The following is a 20,000-nucleotide window of genomic DNA, read 5'->3' on the forward strand; positions in this document are numbered from 1 at the left end:
TCCAGAAGCGAAGCCGGTCCCCAAGCACCAACCCCGACCGCCACCGAGGCACCCGCCGAAGGCGGGTGCCGAGTTCACCGGCCCCAAGCGACAACCGGTCACCGAGGCATCCGCCGAAGGCGGGTGCCGAGTTCACCGGCCCCAAGCGACAACCGGTCACCGAGGCACCCGCCGAAGGCGGGTGCCGAGTTCACCGGCCCCAAGCGACAACCGGTCACCGAGGCACCCGCCGAAGGCGGGTGCCGAGTTCACTGGCCCCAAGCGACGGCGGTCACCGAGGCACCCGCCGGAGGCGGGTGCCGAGTTCACCGGCCCCGAGCACCAGCGGTCAGCCACGGAGGGTGCTGGATCATCCATACTTCCAGAGCTCCAGAGCTCCATAGCCCCGGAGCTCCATAGCCCCGGAGCTCCATAGCCCCGGAGCTCCATAGCTCCATAGCCCCGGAGCTCCATAGCTCCATAGCCCCGGAGCTCCATAGCCCCGGAGCTCCATAGCTCCATAGCCCCGGAGCTCCATAGCCCCGGAGCTCCATAGCTCCATAGCCCCGGAGCTCCATAGCCCCGGAGCTCCATAGCTCCATAGCCCCGGAGCTCCATAGCTCCATAGCCCCGGAGCTCCATAGCCCCGGAGCTCCATAGCTCCATAGCCCCGGAGCTCCATAGCCCCGGAGCTCCATAGCTCCATAGCCCCGGAGCTCCATAGCCCCGGAGCTCCATAGCTCCATAGCCCCGGAGCTCCATAGCTCCATAGCCCCGGAGCTCCATAGCCCCGGAGCTCCATAGCTCCATAGCCCCGGAGCTCCATAGCCCCGGAGCTCCATAGCTCCATAGCCCCGGAGCTCCATAGCCCCGGAGCTCCATAGCTCCATAGCCCCGGAGCTCCATAGCCCCGGAGCTCCATAGCTCCATAGCCCCGGAGCTCCATAGCTCCATAGCCCCGGAGCTCCATAGCCCCGGAGCTCCATAGCTCCATAGCCCCGGAGCTCCATAGCCCCGGAGCTCCATAGCTCCATAGCCCCGGAGCTCCATAGCCCCGGAGCTCCATAGCTCCATAGCCCCGGAGCTCCATAGCTCCATAGCCCCGGAGCTCCATAGCCCCGGAGCTCCATAGCTCCATAGCCCCGGAGCTCCATAGCCCCGGAGCTCCATAGCTCCATAGCCCCGGAGCTCCATAGCTCCATACTTCCATAGCCCCATACTTCCATAGCTCCATAGCTCCATACTTCCATAGCTCCAGCCGCGGAGGGTGCTGGCTGGTGGCTCCATAGCTCCATACTTCCATACTTGCAGCCACGGAGTTGGCTAAAATTGCACTAAGTGCGAAAGCCCATTCATTTACAACGGCGTGTCCGCCAGGCGGCGACATTTCCCCGTTACCGGTGGCTGCGCGGCGGGTGAGTGACAGAGCTTATCCGAGCGGCTGGAACTCTGCGCCGGCGTGGTCGAGCGTGAGGCCCCGGCCCTTTGGCTGCCTGGTACCTAAAACACTTCCATTGATCCAGCCACGGAGGGTGCTGGCTGGTGGCTCCATAGCTCCATAGCTCCATAGCACCAGAGCTCCATAGCTCCATAGCACCAGAGCTCCATAGCTCCATAGCACCAGAGCTCCATAGCTCCATAGCACCAGAGCTCCATAGCTCCATAGCACCATAGCTCCATAGCTCCATAGCACCAGAGCTCCATAGCTCCATAGCACCAGAGCTCCATAGCTCCATAGCACCAGAGCTCCATAGCTCCATAGCACCAGAGCTCCATAGCTCCATAGCTCCAGGGCTCCATAGCTCCAGGGCTCCATAGCTCCATAGCTCCAGGGCTCCATAGCTCCATACCTCCAGAGCTCCATAGCTCCAGCCTGGGTGGCTGGTGGCTCCATAGCTCCATACTTCCATAGCTCCAGTCAGAGAGTTGGCGAAAATTGCACTAAGTGCGAAAGCCCATTCATTTACAACGGCGTGTCCGCCAGGCGGCGACATTTCCCCGTTACCGGTGGCTGCGCGGCGGGTGAGTGACAGAGCTTATCCGAGCGGCTGGAACTCTGCGCCGGCGTGGTCGAGCGTGAGGCCCCGGCCCTTTGGCTGCCTGGTACCTAAAACACTTCCATTGATCCAGCCACGGAGGGTGCTGGCTGGTGGCTCCATAGCTCCATAGCTCCATAGCACCAGAGCTCCAGAGCTCCACAGCACCAGAGCTCCATAGCTCCATAGCACCAGAGCTCCATAGCTCCATAGCACCAGAGCTCCATAGCTCCATAGCACCAGAGCTCCATAGCTCCATAGCACCAGAGCTCCAGAGCTCCATAGCACCAGAGCTCCAGAGCTCCATAGCACCAGAGCTCCATAGCTCCATAGCACCAGAGCTCCATAGCTCCAGAGCTCCATAGCTCCAGCCTGGGTGGCTGGTGGCTCCATAGCTCCATACTTCCATAGCTCTAAGTCAGAGAGTTGGCGAAAATTGCACTAAGTGCGAAAGCCCATTCATTTACAACGGCGTGTCCACAAGGCGGCGACATTTCCCCGTTACCGGTGGCTGCGCGGCGGGAGAGTGACAGAGCTCATCCGAGCGGCTGGAACTCTGCGCCGGCGTGGTCGAGCGTGAGGCCTCGGCACTTTGGCCGCCTGGTACCTAAACACTTCCATTGATCCAGCCACGGAGGGTGCTGGCTGGTGGCTCCATACCTCCATAGCTCCATACCTCCAGAGCTCCAGAGCTCCATAGCACCAGAGCTCCATAGCTCCATAGCACCAGAGCTCCATAGCACCAGAGCTCCATAGCTCCATAGCACCAGAGCTCCATAGCTCCATAGCACCAGAGCTCCATAGCTCCATAGCACCAGAGCTCCATAGCTCCATAGCACCAGAGCTCCATAGCTCCATAGCACCAGAGCTCCATAGCTCCATAGCACCAGAGCTCCATAGCTCCATAGCTCCAGGGCTCCATAGCTCCAGGGCTCCATAGCTCCATAGCTCCAGGGCTCCATAGCTCCAGGGCTCCAGGGCTCCATAGCTCCAGGGCTCCAGGGCTCCATAGCTCCATACCTCCAGAGCTCCATAGCTCCATACTTCCAGAGCTCCATAGCTCCATAGCGCCATACTTCCATAGCTTCATAGCTCCATACTTCCATAGCACCAGAGCTCCATAGCTCCAGAGCTCCATAGCTCCAGCCTGGGTGGCTGGTGGCTCCATAGCTCCATACTTCCATAGCTCCAGTCAGAGAGTTGGCGAAAATTGCACTAAGTGCGAAAGCCCATTCATTTACAACGGCGTGTCCACAAGGCGGCGACATTTCCCCGTTACCGGTGGCTGCGCGGCGGGTGAGTGACAGAGCTTATCCGAGCGGCTGGAACTCTGCGCCGGCGTGGTCGAGCGTGAGGCCTCGGCCCTTTGGCTGCCTGGTACCTAAAACACTTCCATTGATCCAGCCACGGAGGGTGCTGGCTGGTGGCTCCATAGCTCCATAGCTCCATAGCTCCATAGCTCCATACTTCCATAGCTCCATACTTCCATAGCTCCAGACTTCCATAGCTCCATAGCTCCATAGCTCCATAGCTCCATAGCTCCATACTTCCAGAGCTCCATAGCTCCATAGCACCAGAGCTCCAGAGCTCCATAGCTCCATAGCTCCATAGCCCCAGAGCTCCATAGCTCCATAGCTCCATAGCTCCAGAGCTCCATACTTCCATAGCTCCAGAGCTCCAGCCTGTCTGGTGGCTCCATAGCTCCATAGCTCCATACTTGCAGCCACGGAGCTGGCGAAAATTGCACTAAGTGCGAAAGCCCATTCATTTACAACGGCGTGTCCACAAGGCGGCGACATTTCCCCGTTACCGGTGGCTGCTTAGCGGGAGAGTGACAGAGCTTATCCGAGCGGCTGGAACTCTGGGCCGGCCTGGTCGAGCGGCTGGCCTCGGTAGTTGAGGTACCAGGGGCGGGCTGGGGAGCTCCAGGCGGGGCTTGTGAGAGAGTGTAGCCGAGCGGCTGGAACTCTGGGCCGGCGTGGTTGAGCAGCATGCCCGCGGAGGTGGCTCTTCCATAGGCACGGAGGGTGCTGGAGCTCCACACTTCCCTAGGCACGGAGGGTGCTGGAGCTCCACACTTCCATAGCTCCAGGCACGGAGGGTGCTGGAGCTCCACACTTCCATAGGCACGGAGGGTGCTGGAGCTCCATACTTCCATAGCTCCAGGCACGGAGGGTGCTGGAGCTCCACACTTCCATAGGCAGGGAGGGTGCTGGAGCTCCACACTTCCATAGGCACGGAGGGTGCTGGAGCTCCACACTTCCATAGGCAGGGAGGGTGCTGGAGCTCCACACTTCCATAGGCACGGAGGGTGCTGGAGCTCCACACTTCCATAGGCACGGAGGGTGCTGGAGCTCCACACTTCCATAGGCAGGGAGGGTGCTGGAGCTCCACACTTCCGTAGGCAGGGAGGGTGCTGGAGCTCCACACTTCCATAGGCAGGGAGGGTGCTGGAGCTCCACACTTCCATAGGCAGGGAGGGTGCTGGAGCTCCACACTTCCATAGGCAGGGAGGGTGCTGGAGCTCCACACTTCCATAGGCAGGGAGGGTGCTGGAGCTCCACACTTCCATAGGCAGGGAGGGTGCTGGAGCTCCACACTTCCATAGGCAGGGAGGGTGCTGGAGCTCCACACTTCCATAGGCAGGGAGGGTGCTGGAGCTCCACACTTCCATAGGCAGGGAGGGTGCTGGAGCTCCACACTTCCATAGGCAGGGAGGGTGCTGGAGCTCCACACTTCCATAGGCAGGGAGGGTGCTGGAGCTCCACACTTCCATAGGCAGGGAGGGTGCTGGAGCTCCACACTTCCATAGGCAGGGAGGGTGCTGGAGCTCCACACTTCCATAGGCAGGGAGGGTGCTGGAGCTCCACACTTCCATAGGCAGGGAGGGTGCTGGAGCTCCACACTTCCATAGGCAGGGAGGGTGCTGGAGCTCCACACTTCCATAGGCAGGGAGGGTGCTGGAGCTCCACACTTCCATAGGCAGGGAGGGTGCTGGAGCTCCACACTTCCATAGGCAGGGAGGGTGCTGGAGCTCCACACTTCCATAGGCAGGGAGGGTGCTGGAGCTCCACACTTCCATAGGCAGGGAGGGTGCTGGAGCTCCACACTTCCATAGGCAGGGAGGGTGCTGGAGCTCCACACTTCCATAGGCAGGGAGGGTGCTGGAGCTCCACACTTCCATAGGCAGGGAGGGTGCTGGAGCTCCACACTTCCATAGGCAGGGAGGGTGCTGGAGCTCCACACTTCCATAGGCAGGGAGGGTGCTGGAGCTCCACACTTCCATAGGCAGGGAGGGTGCTGGAGCTCCACACTTCCATAGGCAGGGAGGGTGCTGGAGCTCCACACTTCCATAGGCAGGGAGGGTGCTGGAGCTCCACACTTCCATAGGCAGGGAGGGTGCTGGAGCTCCACACTTCCATAGGCAGGGAGGGTGCTGGAGCTCCACACTTCCATAGGCAGGGAGGGTGCTGGAGCTCCACACTTCCATAGGCAGGGAGGGTGCTGGAGCTCCACACTTCCATAGGCAGGGAGGGTGCTGGAGCTCCACACTTCCATAGGCAGGGAGGGTGCTGGAGCTCCACACTTCCATAGGCAGGGAGGGTGCTGGAGCTCCACACTTCCATAGGCAGGGAGGGTGCTGGAGCTCCACACTTCCATAGGCAGGGAGGGTGCTGGAGCTCCACACTTCCATAGGCAGGGAGGGTGCTGGAGCTCCACACTTCCATAGGCAGGGAGGGTGCTGGAGCTCCACACTTCCATAGGCAGGGAGGGTGCTGGCACATCCACACTTCCAGCCACGGAGCATGCTGGCACTTCCACCTTGCTTGCTAAGTCGGCGTGATCTTGCCCAAAAAGTCCCTCCTCACCTCCAGCTGGAAGTGGAAAAAAATCCTCCACCTGCTTGGCCGAGGTTCTGGAAGCCAGCAGCTCGCAGAATGTTGCCAAAGTTTCACTGGAAGGAAAAGAAAAGAGAAGACCGAGTGCGCATTTCACCTACCGCCGAATGTCCACAAGAGGGAAGTGTCACTCCGTCGCAGAATCTGCGCCGACGCACTCGGCACCCTTCGAATTTATGGTGCCGGTGCGGGTGTTCTGGGTGCAAAAAGGCCGCCCAAGTGGTAGAAAAAAATCAGACTCCGTCTCTTAGGTCGAAATTAATGCCAAGTTTTGAAATGCGCTGGCAGGGGTGGACCAGGGCCCGTTAGAAGTGCTTAGCCGAGGTCCTGGAAGCCTAACCCGGCGTGATCTTGTGCAAAAAGCCGCTGCTGAGCTCCAGCTGGAAGTGTAAAAAGAACCGGGCTGGATCAAAAAAAGAACCGGGCGGCCCGTTAAAATTGCTTAGCCGAGGTCCTGGAACCCTAACCCGGCGTGATCTTGTGCAAAAAGCCGCTGCTGAGCTCCAGCTGGAAGTGTAAAAAGAACCGGGCTGGTTCAAAAAAAGAACCGGGCGACCCGTTAGAAGTGCTTAGCCGAGGTCCTGGAAGCCTAACCCGGCGTGATCTTGTGCAAAAAGCCGCTGCTGAGCTCCAGCTGGAAGTGGAAAAAGAACCGGGCTGGATCAAAAAAGAACCGGGCGACCCGTTAAAATTGCTTAGCCGAGGTCCTGGAAGCCTAACCCGGCGTGATCTTGTGCAAAAAGCCGCTCCCGAGCTCCAGCTGGAAGTGTAAAAAGAACCGGGCTGGATAAAAAAAAGAACCGGGCTGGATCAAAAAAGAACCGGGCGACCCGTTAAAATTGCTTAGCCGAGGTCCTGGAAGCCTAACACGGCGTGATCTTGTGCAAAAAGCCGCTCCCGAGCTCCAGCTGGAAGTGTAAAAAGAACCGGGCTGGATCAAAAAAAGAACCGGGCTGGTTCAAAAAAGAACCGGGCGACCCGTTAAAATTGCTTAGCCGAGGTCCTGGAAGCCTTACACGGCGTGTTCTTGTGCAAAAAGCCGCTCCCGAGCTCCAGCTGGAAGTGTAAAAAGAACCGGGCTGGATAAAAAAAAGAACCGGGCTGGTTCAAAAAAGAACCGGGCGACCCGTTAAAATTGCTTAGCCGAGGTCCTGGAAGCCTAACACGGCGTGTTCTTGTGCAAAAAGCCGCTCCCGAGCTCCAGCTGGAAGTGTAAAAAGAACCGGGCTGGATAAAAAAAAGAACCGGGCTGGATCAAAAAAGAACCGGGCGACCCGTTAAAATTGCTTAGCCGAGGTCCTGGAAGCCTAACACGGCGTGATCTTGTGCAAAAAGCCGCTCCCGAGCTCCAGCTGGAAGTGTAAAAAGAACCGGGCTGGATAAAAAAAAGAACCGGGCTGGATCAAAAAAGAACCGGGCGACCCGTTAAAATTGCTTAGCCGAGGTCCTGGAAGCCTAACACGGCGTGATCTTGTGCAAAAAGCCGCTCCCGAGCTCCAGCTGGAAGTGTAAAAAGAACCGGGCTGGATAAAAAAAAGAACCGGGCTGGATCAAAAAAGAACCGGGCGACCCGTTAAAATTGCTTAGCCGAGGTCCTGGAAGCCTAACACGGCGTGATCTTGTGCAAAAAGCCGCTCCCGAGCTCCAGCTGGAAGTGTAAAAAGAACCGGGCTGGATAAAAAAAAGAACCGGGCTGGATCAAAAAAGAACCGGGCGACCCGTTAAAGTTGCTTAGCCGAGGTCCTGGAAGCCTAACACGGCGTGATCTTGTGCAAAAAGCCGCTCCCGAGCTCCAGCTGGAAGTGTAAAAAGAACCGGGCTGGATAAAAAAAAGAACCGGGCTGGATCAAAAAAGAACCGGGCGACCCGTTAAAATTGCTTAGCCGAGGTCCTGGAAGCCTAACACGGCGTGTTCTTGTGCAAAAAGCCGCTCCCGAGCTCCAGCTGGAAGTGTAAAAAGAACCAGGCTGGATAAAAAAAGAACCGGGCTGGATCAAAAAAGAACCGGGCGACCCGTTAAAATTGCTTAGCCGAGGTCCTGGAAGCCTAACACGGCGTGATCTTGTGCAAAAAGCCGCTCCCGAGCTCCAGCTGGAAGTGTAAAAAGAACCGGGCTGGATAAAAAAAAGAACCGGGCTGGATCAAAAAAGAACCGGGCGACCCGTTAAAATTGCTTAGCCGAGGTCCTGGAAGCCTAACACGGCGTGATCTTGTGCAAAAAGCCGCTCCCGAGCTCCAGCTGGAAGTGTAAAAAGAACCGGGCTGGATAAAAAAAAGAACCGGGCTGGATCAAAAAAGAACCGGGCGACCCGTTAAAGTTGCTTAGCCGAGGTCCTGGAAGCCTAACACGGCGTGATCTTGTGCAAAAAGCCGCTCCCGAGCTCCAGCTGGAAGTGTAAAAAGAACCGGGCTGGATAAAAAAAAGAACCGGGCTGGATCAAAAAAGAACCGGGCGACCCGTTAAAATTGCTTAGCCGAGGTCCTGGAAGCCTAACACGGCGTGTTCTTGTGCAAAAAGCCGCTCCCGAGCTCCAGCTGGAAGTGTAAAAAGAACCGGGCTGGATAAAAAAAAGAACCGGGCTGGATCAAAAAAGAACCGGGCGACCCGTTAAAATTGCTTAGCCGAGGTCCTGGAAGCCTAACACGGCGTGTTCTTGTGCAAAAAGCCGCTCCCGAGCTCCAGCTGGAAGTGTAAAAAGAACCGGGCTGGATAAAAAAAAGAACCGGGCTGGATCAAAAAAGAACCGGGCGACCCGTTAAAGTTGCTTAGCCGAGGTCCTGGAAGCCTAACACGGCGTGTTCTTGTGCAAAAAGCCGCTCCCGAGCTCCAGCTGGAAGTGTAAAAAGAACCAGGCTGGATAAAAAAAGAACCGGGCTGGATCAAAAAAGAACCGGGCGACCCGTTAAAATTGCTTAGCCGAGGTCCTGGAAGCCTAACACGGCGTGATCTTGTGCAAAAAGCCGCTCCCGAGCTCCAGCTGGAAGTGTAAAAAGAACCGGGCTGGATAAAAAAAAGAACCGGGCTGGATCAAAAAAGAACCGGGCGACCCGTTAAAGTTGCTTAGCCGAGGTCCTGGAAGCCTAACACGGCGTGATCTTGTGCAAAAAGCCGCTCCCGAGCTCCAGCTGGAAGTGTAAAAAGAACCGGGCTGGATAAAAAAAAGAACCGGGCTGGATCAAAAAAGAACCGGGCGACCCGTTAAAATTGCTTAGCCGAGGTCCTGGAAGCCTAACACGGCGTGTTCTTGTGCAAAAAGCCGCTCCCGAGCTCCAGCTGGAAGTGTAAAAAGAACCGGGCTGGATAAAAAAAAGAACCGGGCTGGATCAAAAAAGAACCGGGCGACCCGTTAAAATTGCTTAGCCGAGGTCCTGGAAGCCTAACACGGCGTGTTCTTGTGCAAAAAGCCGCTCCCGAGCTCCAGCTGGAAGTGTAAAAAGAACCGGGCTGGATAAAAAAAAGAACCGGGCTGGATCAAAAAAGAACCGGGCGACCCGTTAAAGTTGCTTAGCCGAGGTCCTGGAAGCCTAACACGGCGTGTTCTTGTGCAAAAAGCCGCTCCCGAGCTCCAGCTGGAAGTGTAAAAAGAACCAGGCTGGATAAAAAAAGAACCGGGCTGGATCAAAAAAGAACCGGGCGACCCGTTAAAATTGCTTAGCCGAGGTCCTGGAAGCCTAACACGGCGTGATCTTGTGCAAAAAGCCGCTCCCGAGCTCCAGCTGGAAGTGTAAAAAGAACCGGGCTGGATAAAAAAAAGAACCGGGCTGGATCAAAAAAGAACCGGGCGACCCGTTAAAATTGCTTAGCCGAGGTCCTGGAAGCCTAACACGGCGTGATCTTGTGCAAAAAGCCGCTCCCGAGCTCCAGCTGGAAGTGTAAAAAGAACCGGGCTGGATAAAAAAAAGAACCGGGCTGGATCAAAAAAGAACCGGGCGACCCGTTAAAATTGCTTAGCCGAGGTCCTGGAAGCCTAACACGGCGTGTTCTTGTGCAAAAAGCCGCTCCCGAGCTCCAGCTGGAAGTGTAAAAAGAACCGGGCTGGATAAAAAAAAGAACCGGGCTGGATCAAAAAAGAACCGGGCGACCCGTTAAAATTGCTTAGCCGAGGTCCTGGAAGCCTAACACGGCGTGTTCTTGTGCAAAAAGCCGCTCCCGAGCTCCAGCTGGAAGTGTAAAAAGAACCGGGCTGGATAAAAAAAAGAACCGGGCTGGATCACAAAAGAACCGGGCGACCCGTTAAAATTGCTTAGCCGAGGTCCTGGAAGCCTAACACGGCGTGATCTTGTGCAAAAAGCCGCTCCCGAGCTCCAGCTGGAAGTGTAAAAAGAACCGGGCTGGATAAAAAAAAGAACCGGGCTGGATCAAAAAAGAACCGGGCGACCCGTTAAAATTGCTTAGCCGAGGTCCTGGAAGCCTAACACGGCGTGTTCTTGTGCAAAAAGCCGCTCCCGAGCTCCAGCTGGAAGTGTAAAAAGAACCGGGCTGGATAAAAAAAAGAACCGGGCTGGATCAAAAAAGAACCGGGCGACCCGTTAAAGTTGCTTAGCCGAGGTCCTGGAAGCCTAACACGGCGTGTTCTTGTGCAAAAAGCCGCTCCCGAGCTCCAGCTGGAAGTGTAAAAAGAACCAGGCTGGATAAAAAAAGAACCGGGCTGGATCAAAAAAGAACCGGGCGACCCGTTAAAATTGCTTAGCCGAGGTCCTGGAAGCCTAACACGGCGTGATCTTGTGCAAAAAGCCGCTCCCGAGCTCCAGCTGGAAGTGTAAAAAGAACCGGGCTGGATAAAAAAAAGAACCGGGCTGGATCAAAAAAGAACCGGGCGACCCGTTAAAATTGCTTAGCCGAGGTCCTGGAAGCCTAACACGGCGTGATCTTGTGCAAAAAGCCGCTCCCGAGCTCCAGCTGGAAGTGTAAAAAGAACCGGGCTGGATAAAAAAAAGAACCGGGCTGGATCAAAAAAGAACCGGGCGACCCGTTAAAATTGCTTAGCCGAGGTCCTGGAAGCCTAACACGGCGTGATCTTGCCCGAAATTCGGCCTCTATACTTCCATTTTAGGTACCAGGCGCTCATAGTGTGTTGGTCCCACTAGTCAGTGTACTGGTCCCACTCGCTAGTGTACTGGTCCCCCTAGTCAGTGTACTCATCCAGTTACCCCCCGTTTTCCAAAACACCATCGGCACGTATAAGGGGGGGACTCCTGAGAGAGATGAGGTATATGGCAGCGCAACACCAATCCGCTCCGCGCTGGTTCCCATGTCGGCTACGGATGAATAAAACCAGCCTGTCCCCCCTGGAGCTCACGAGACACGGAATTTTTTCTAAGTGCCAACGGCTCTTCCGAGCAAACGTGTCCGCTCCGGCTGGTTCCCCCGTCGGCCTCGAATGACGAAAAATGCCGGTCTCCGCCCGGAGCTCATGACAAACGAAAAATTTTCTAAGTGCCAACGGCACTAGCGAGCGAATGTGTCCGCTCGGCGCTGGTTCCCGGGTCGAACCCGGAAGACGAAAAACGCCGGTCTCCGCCCGGAGCTCATGACAAACGAAAAATTTTCTAAGTGCCAACGGCACTAGCGAGCGAATGTGTCCGCTCGGCGCTGGTTCCCGGGTCGAACCCGGAAGACGAAAAACGCCGGTCCTCGCCCGGAGCTCATGACAAACGAAAAATTTTCTAAGTGCCAACGGCACTAGCGAGCGAATGTGTCCGCTCGGCGCTGGTTCCCGGGTCGAACCCGGAAGACGAAAAACGCCGGTCCTCGCCCGGAGCTCATGACAAACGAAAAATTTTCTAAGTGCCAACGGCACTAGCGAGCGAATGTGTCCGCTCGGCGCTGGTTCCCGGGTCGAACCCGGAAGACGGAAAACGCCGGTCTCCGCCCGGAGCTCATGACAAACGAAAAATTTTCTAAGTGCCAACGGCACTAGCGAGCGAATGTGTCCGCTCGGCGCTGGTTCCCGGGTCGAACCCGGAAGACGAAAAACGCCGGTCTCCGCCCGGAGCTCATGACAAACGAAAAATTTTCTAAGTGCCAACGGCACTAGCGAGCGAATGTGTCCGCTCGGCGCTGGTTCCCGGGTCGAACCCGGAAGACGAAAAACGCCGGTCCTCGCCCGGAGCTCATGACAAACGAAAAATTTTCTAAGTGCCAACGGCACTAGCGAGCGAATGTGTCCGCTCGGCGCTGGTTCCCGGGTCGAACCCGGAAGACGAAAAACGCCGGTCCTCGCCCGGAGCTCATGACAAACGAAAAATTTTCTAAGTGCCAACGGCACTAGCGAGCGAATGTGTCCGCTCGGCGCTGGTTCCCGGGTCGAACCCGGAAGACGGAAAACGCCGGTCTCCGCCCGGAGCTCATGACAAACGAAAAATTTTCTAAGTGCCAACGGCACTAGCGAGCGAATGTGTCCGCTCGGCGCTGGTTCCCGGGTCGAACCCGGAAGACGAAAAACGCCGGTCTCCGCCCGGAGCTCATGACAAACGAAAAATTTTCTAAGTGCCAACGGCACTAGCGAGCGAATGTGTCCGCTCGGCGCTGGTTCCCGGGTCGAACCCGGAAGACGAAAAACGCCGGTCCTCGCCTGGAGGTCCCAGCAAAATCAGCGAAAAAACGACTAAGTGTCAACTTTCAAAAAAACGACTAAGTGTCAACTTTCGAAAAAACGGCTAAGTGTCGACTTTCGAAAAAACGGCTAAGTGTCGCCTTTCGAAAAAACGACTAAGTGTCGCCTCTCTGAAAAAACGACTAAGTGCCCACGGCTCTGCGGGGCTTGTGAGTCCGCCCCGCGCCGGTTCGGCGGTCGGCCTCAAAAAGCGAAAAATCAGCCTCTCTCCCTGGAGCTCACCAAAAATTTGTCGAAATTTTTCTAAGTTCTCCTCGAGGTACCAGGGGGTGAGGTACCCGGGCTAAGGTGCAGTACCTTTTTTGGTCTTCAGGTGCGCCAGAGTACAATGAAATGGTCCCAGTAGTCAGTGTACTCATCGACTTTCCCCCCGTTTTCCAAAGCACCTCGTTTACGAGTATGGAGGAGATGGTGCTGGTCTCCCCACGGCGTCGGACACGCCGTCCTCGACAGCACAAGGTCGGATAGAAGACCTGGAAAGCGCCGTGGCACGCGCTGGAGGTGGGCACTTTGGCGAAAAAACGACTAAGTGTCAACTTTCGAAAAAACGACTAAGTGTCAACTTTCGAAAAAACGGCTAAGTGTCAACTTTCGAAAAAACGACTAAGTGTCACCTCTCTGAAAAAATGGCAAAGTGTCGCCTCTCTGAAAATTTTCTAAGTGCCCACGGCTCTGCGGGCTCGTGCATCCGAGCCGCGCCGGTTCTGCAACCGGCCTAGAATGACGAAAAATAACGGTCTCCTCCTGGAGCTCACAGCCAATTGTGGCGAAAAAGTGGCAAAGTGCCCACGGCTCTGCGGGCTCGTGCATCCGACCCGCGCCGGTTCTGCAGCCGGCCTAGAATGACGAAAAATAACGGTCTCCTCCTGGAGCTCACAGCCAACTTGGCAAAAAGTTTCTAAGTGCCCACGGCCCTGCCGAGCTTTGGCGTCCGCCCAGCGCCGGTTCCGCAGTCGGCCTCGAATGACGAAAAATAACGGTCTCCTCCTGGAGCTCACAGCCAACTTGGCAAAAAGTTTCTAAGTGCCCACGGCCCTGCCGAGCTTTGGCGTCCGCCCAGCGCCGGTTCCGCAGTCGGCCTCGAATGACGAAAAATAACGGTCTCCTCATGGAGCTCACAGCCAACTTGGCAAAAAGTTTCTAAGTGCCCACGGCCCTGCCGAGCTTTGGCGTCCGCCCAGCGCCGGTTCCGCAGTCGGCCTCGAATGACGAAAAATAACGGTCTCCTCCTGGAGCTCACAGCCAACTTGGCAAAAAGTTTCTAAGTGCCCACGGCCCTGCCGAGCTTTGGCGTCCGCCCAGCGCCGGTTCCGCAGTCGGCCTCGAATGACGAAAAATAACGGTCTCCTCCTGGAGCTCACAGCCAACTTGGCAAAAAGTTTCTAAGTGCCCACGGCCCTGCCGAGCTTTGGCGTCCGCCCAGCGCCGGTTCCGCAGTCGGCCTCGAATGACGAAAAATAACGGTCTCCTCCTGGAGCTCACAGCCAACTTGGCAAAAAGTTTCTAAGTGCCCACGGCCCTGCCGAGCTTTGGCGTCCGCCCAGCGCCGGTTCCGCAGTCGGCCTCGAATGACGAAAAATAACGGTCTCCTCCTGGAGCTCACAGCCAACTTGGCAAAAAGTTTCTAAGTGCCCACGGCCCTGCCGAGCTTTGGCGTCCGCCCAGCGCCGGTTCCGCAGTCGGCCTCGAATGACGAAAAATAACGGTCTCCTCCTGGAGCTCACAGCCAACTTGGCAAAAAGTTTCTAAGTGCCCACGGCCCTGCCGAGCTTTGGCGTCCGCCCAGCGCCGGTTCCGCAGTCGGCCTCGAATGACGAAAAATAACGGTCTCCTCCTGGAGCTCACAGCCAACTTGGCAAAAAGTTTCTAAGTGCCCACGGCCCTGCCGAGCTTTGGCGTCCGCCCAGCGCCGGTTCCGCAGTCGGCCTCGAATGACGAAAAATAACGGTCTCCTCCTGGAGCTCACAGCCAACTTGGCAAAAAGTTTCTAAGTGCCCACGGCCCTGCCGAGCTTTGGCGTCCGCCCAGCGCCGGTTCCGCAGTCGGCCTCGAATGACGAAAAATAACGGTCTCCTCCTGGAGCTCACAGCCAACTTGGCAAAAAGTTTCTAAGTGCCCACGGCCCTGCCGAGCTTTGGCGTCCGCCCAGCGCCGGTTCCGCAGTCGGCCTCGAATGACGAAAAATAACGGTCTCCTCCTGGAGCTCACAGCCAACTTGGCAAAAAGTTTCTAAGTGCCCACGGCCCTGCCGAGCTTTGGCGTCCGCCCAGCGCCGGTTCCGCAGTCGGCCTCGAATGACGAAAAATAACGGTCTCCTCCTGGAGCTCACAGCCAACTTGGCAAAAAGTTTCTAAGTGCCCACGGCCCTGCCGAGCTTTGGCGTCCGCCCAGCGCCGGTTCCGCAGTCGGCCTCGAATGACGAAAAATAACGGTCTCCTCCTGGAGCTCACAGCCAACTTGGCAAAAAGTTTCTAAGTGCCCACGGCCCTGCCGAGCTTTGGCGTCCGCCCAGCGCCGGTTCCGCAGTCGGCCTCGAATGACGAAAAATAACGGTCTCCTCCTGGAGCTCACAGCCAACTTGGCAAAAAGTTTCTAAGTGCCCACGGCCCTGCCGAGCTTTGGCGTCCGCCCAGCGCCGGTTCCGCAGTCGGCCTCGAATGACGAAAAATAACGGTCTCCTCCTGGAGCTCACAGCCAACTTGGCAAAAAGTTTCTAAGTGTCACATCTCTGAAAAAACGGCTAAGTGTCGACTTTCGAAAAAACGGCAAAGTGTCACATCTCTGAAAAAACGGCTAAGTGTCGACTTTCGAAAAAACGGCTAAGTGTCAACTTTCGAAAAAACGGCTAAGTGTCGCCTCTCTGAAAAAACGGCAAAGTGTCAACTTTCGAAAAAACGACAGAGTGTCGCCTCTCTGAAAAAACGACTAAGTGTCGACTCTGAGAAAATGGCAAAGTGCCCACGGCTCTGCGGGCTCGTGCATCCGACCCGCGCCGGTTCCCCAGCCGGCCTGAAAAAAGGCAAAACCAGCCTCTCCGCCTGGAGCTCAGAGCCAACTTGGCGAATATTTTCTAAGTGCCCACGGCTCTGCGTGGCTACGGCGTCTGCCCAGCGCCGGTTCCTGGGTCGAACCCCGAGGACGAGGAATGCCGGTCTCCGCCTGGAGGTCCCAGCTTAATCGGCGAAAATTTTCTAAGTGCCCACGGCTCTGCCGGGCTCGTGCATCCGACCCGCGCCGGTTCCCCAGCCGGCCTGAAATAAGGCAAAACCAGGCTCTCCCCCTGGAGCTCAGAGCCAATTGTGGCGAAAAAACGACTAAGTGTCAACTTTCGAAAAAACGACTAAGTGTCAACTTTCCAAAAAAACGGCTAAGTGTCGACTTTCGAAAAAACGGCTAAGTGTCAACTTTCGAAAAAACGACTAAGTGTCGCCTCTGAAAAAACGACTAAGTGTCGCCTCTCTGAAAAAACGACTAAGTGCCCACGGCTCTGCGGGGCTTGTGAGTCCGCCCCGCGCCGGTTCGGCGGTCGGCCTCAAAAAGCGAAAAATCAGCCTCTCTCCCTGGAGCTCACCAAAAATTTGTCGAAATTTTTCTAAGTTCTCCTCGAGGTACCAGGGGGTGAGGTACCCGGGCTAAGGTGCAGTACCTTTTTTGGTCTTCAGGTGCGCCAGAGTACAATGAAATGGTCCCAGTAGTCAGTGTACTCATCGACTTTCCCCCCGTTTTCCAAAGCACCCCGTTTACGAGTATGGAGGAGATGGTGCTGGTCTCCCCACGGCGTCGGACACGCCGTCCTCGACAGCACAAGGTCGGATAGAAGACCTGAAAAGCGCCGTGGCACGCGCTGGAGGTGTCACTGTGGCGAAAAAGTGACTAAGTGTCAACTTTCGAAAAAACGGCTAAGTGTCAACTTTCGAAAAAACGGCTAAGTGTCAACTTTCGAAAAAACGGCTAAGTGTCAACTTTCGAAAAAACGACTAAGTGTCGCCTCTCTGAAAAAACGGCAAAGTGTCAACTTTCGAAAAAACGACTAAGTGTCAACTTTCGAAAAAACGACTAAGTGTCACCTCTCTGAAAAAATGGCAAAGTGTCAACTGCGAATGTGGTGGTGCATGGAAGGAAGTGGAGGACGGCCGCCTCCTTAAACACAGGCCGAAGAGGAGCGTCAGGGCCGGCTCCTTAAACACGGACCGAGTGTCGCCCTTAACACAGACCAAGCGGAGGACGGCCGCCTCCCTAAATACAGGCCGAACCGGAGCGCGAGGGCCGCTCCTTAAACACGGACCGAGTGTCGCCCTTAACACAGACCAAGGGGAGGACGGCCGCCTCCTTAAACACAGGCCGGAGAGGAGCGTCAGGGCCAGGCTCCTCAAACATGGACCGAGTGTCGCCCTTAACACAGACCAAGGGGAGGACGGCCGCCTCCTTAAACACAGGCCGGAGAGGAGCGTCAGGGCCAGGCTCCTCAAACATGGACCGAGTGTCGCCCTTAACACAGACCAAGGGGAGGACGGCCGCCTCCTTAAACACAGGCCGGAGAGGAGCGTCAGGGCCAGGCTCCTCAAACATGGACCGAGTGTCGCCCTTAACACAGACCAAGGGGAGGACGGCCGCCTCCTTAAACACAGGCCGGAGAGGAGCGTCAGGGCCAGGCTCCTCAAACATGGACCGAGTGTCGCCCTTAACACGGACCAAGGGGAGGACGGCCGCCTCCTTAAACACAGGCCGGAGAGGAGCGTCAGGGCCAGGCTCCTCAAACATGGACCGAGTGTCGCCCTTAACACGGACCAAGGGGAGGACGGCCGCCTCCTTAAACACAGGCCGGAGAGGAGCGTCAGGGCCAGGCTCCTCAAACATGGACCGAGTGTCGCCCTTAACACAGACCAAGGGGAGGACGGCCGCCTCCTTAAACACAGGCCGGAGAGGAGCGTCAGGGCCAGGCTCCTCAAACATGGACCGAGTGTCGCCCTTAACACGGACCAAGGGGAGGACGGCCGCCTCCTTAAACACAGGCCGGAGAGGAGCGTCAGGGCCAGGCTCCTCAAACATGGACCGAGTGTCGCCCTTAACACGGACCAAGGGGAGGACGGCCGCCTCCTTAAACACAGGCCGGAGAGGAGCGTCAGGGCCAGGCTCCTCAAACATGGACAGAGTGTCGCCCTTAACACAGACCAAGCGGAGGACGGCCGCCTCCCTAAATACAGGCCGAACCGGAGCGCGAGTGTCGCTCCTTAAACACGGACCGAGTGGAGGACGGCCGCCTCCTTAAACACAGGCCGAACAAAATGACACAAAGTGTCAACTGCGAATGTTGTCCATCCAAGGAAGGAGCGTGATGCCCGGCCGGCTCCTTAAACACAGGCCGAGAGTCGCCCCGGACGGTCCGCCTCGCGGCGCCCGTCTGCTCGGATAAAATGACACAAAGTGTCAACTACGAATGTTGTCCATCCAAGGAGGGAGCGTGATGCCCGGCCGGCTCCGAAAACACAGGCCGAGAGTCGCCCCGGACGGTCCGCCTCGCGGCGCCCGTCTGCTCGGATAAAATGACACAAAGTGTCAACTGCGAATGTTGTCCATCCAAGGAAGGAGCGTGATGCCCGGCCGGCTCCTTAAACACAGGCCGAGAGTCGCCCCGGACGGTCCGCCTCGCGGCGCCCGCCCGCTCGGATAAAATGACACAAAGTGTCAACTACGAATGTTGTCCATCCAAGGAAGGAGCGTGATGCCCGGCCGGCTCCTTAAACACAGGCCGAGAGTCGCCCCGGACGGTCGCCTCGCGGCGCCCGTCTGCTCGGATAAAATGACACAAAGTGTCAACTACGAATGTTGTCCATCCAAGGAGGGAGCGTGATGCCCGGCCGGCTCCGAAAACACAGGCCGAGAGTCGCCCCGGACGGTCCGCCTCGCGGCGCCCGTCTGCTCGGATAAAATGACACAAAGTGTCAACTGCGAATGTTGTCCATCCAAGGAAGGAGCGTGATGCCCGGCCGGCTCCTTAAACACAGGCCGAGAGTCGCCCCGGACGGTCCGCCTCGCGGCGCCCGCCCGCTCGGATAAAATGACACAAAGTGTCAACTACGAATGTTGTCCATCCAAGGAAGGAGCGTGATGCCCGGCCGGCTCCTTAAACACAGGCCGAGAGTCGCCCCGGACGGTCGCCTCGCGGCGCCCGTCTGCTCGGATAAAATGACACAAAGTGTCAACTACGAATGTTGTCCATCCAAGGAGGGAGCGTGATGCCCGGCCGGCTCCGAAAACACAGGCCGAGAGTCGCCCCGGACGGTCCGCCTCGCGGCGCCCGTCTGCTCGGATAAAATGACACAAAGTGTCAACTGCGAATGTTGTCCATCCAAGGAAGGAGCGTGATGCCCGGCCGGCTCCTTAAACACAGGCCGAGAGTCGCCCCGGACGGTCCGCCTCGCGGCGCCCGCCCGCTCGGATAAAATGACACAAAGTGTCAACTACGAATGTTGTCCATCCAAGGAAGGAGCGTGATGCCCGGCCGGCTCCTTAAACACAGGCCGAGAGTCGCCCCGGACGGTCGCCTCGCGGCGCCCGTCTGCTCGGATAAAATGACACAAAGTGTCAACTACGAATGTTGTCCATCCAAGGAGGGAGCGTGATGCCCGGCCGGCTCCGAAAACACAGGCCGAGAGTCGCCCCGGACGGTCCGCCTCGCGGCGCCCGTCTGCTCGGATAAAATGACACAAAGTGTCAACTACGAATGTTGTCCATCCAAGGAGGGAGCGTGAGGCCCGGCCGGCTCCGAAAACACAGGCCGAGAGTCGCCCCGGACGGTCCGCCTCTCGAGGCGCCCGCCCGCTCGGATAAAATGACACAAAGTGTCAACTACGAATGTTGTCCATCCAAGGAGGGAGCGTGATGCCCGGCCGGCTCCGAAAACACAGGCCGAGATTCGACCCCGGACGGGCCGTCTTCTCCCGGCGCCCGCCCGCGTACGCCCCCCATCCCCGGTCGCCCGTCTGCTCCCGGCGGGCCTCCGAGTACCCCCTCACCCAACTGACCGACTGGCACTCATGACCCGCCTTGGTAGGGCCTCCATCGGCCTCGGCTCGTCCGACGTCGGGTGGACGGTTCCTACCCACTGCGGGTCGCACTCTAGCGCCCCGGCCGCCGCGTGAGCGTGCGCTCCCCGCGCCGCCCCGCAGGCCCCGGCGCGACCGTACTGCGGCGAGACCGAGACGACCCGGTTTGGCATCCATCCCACCTAGCCACGATCCACGGAGGCCGAGCGAGCGGCTGAGTGTCGGGCGCCGCGCGTGCGAGCGTCCGCCGGCCGCGCCGGTCCTTCCGCGAATGTCGTTTCTCAAACCCTCCGGCTTGATAGCGGCGGCACCACGGGAAGCCGTCCACACACACCGTCCGACCTCTATCCGAAAAGCCTTCCCGACCAACCGCGGTCGCGGGGGCGTCTGTCGCTCCGCATCGGGGGGGCGTATGGCTTCCGC

Source organism: Syngnathus leptorhynchus, unplaced genomic scaffold (assembly GCF_054491065.1).
Source record: "Syngnathus leptorhynchus isolate UIUO unplaced genomic scaffold, UIUO_Slep HiC_scaffold_96, whole genome shotgun sequence".
NCBI classification, from domain to species: domain Eukaryota; kingdom Metazoa; phylum Chordata; class Actinopteri; order Syngnathiformes; family Syngnathidae; genus Syngnathus; species Syngnathus leptorhynchus.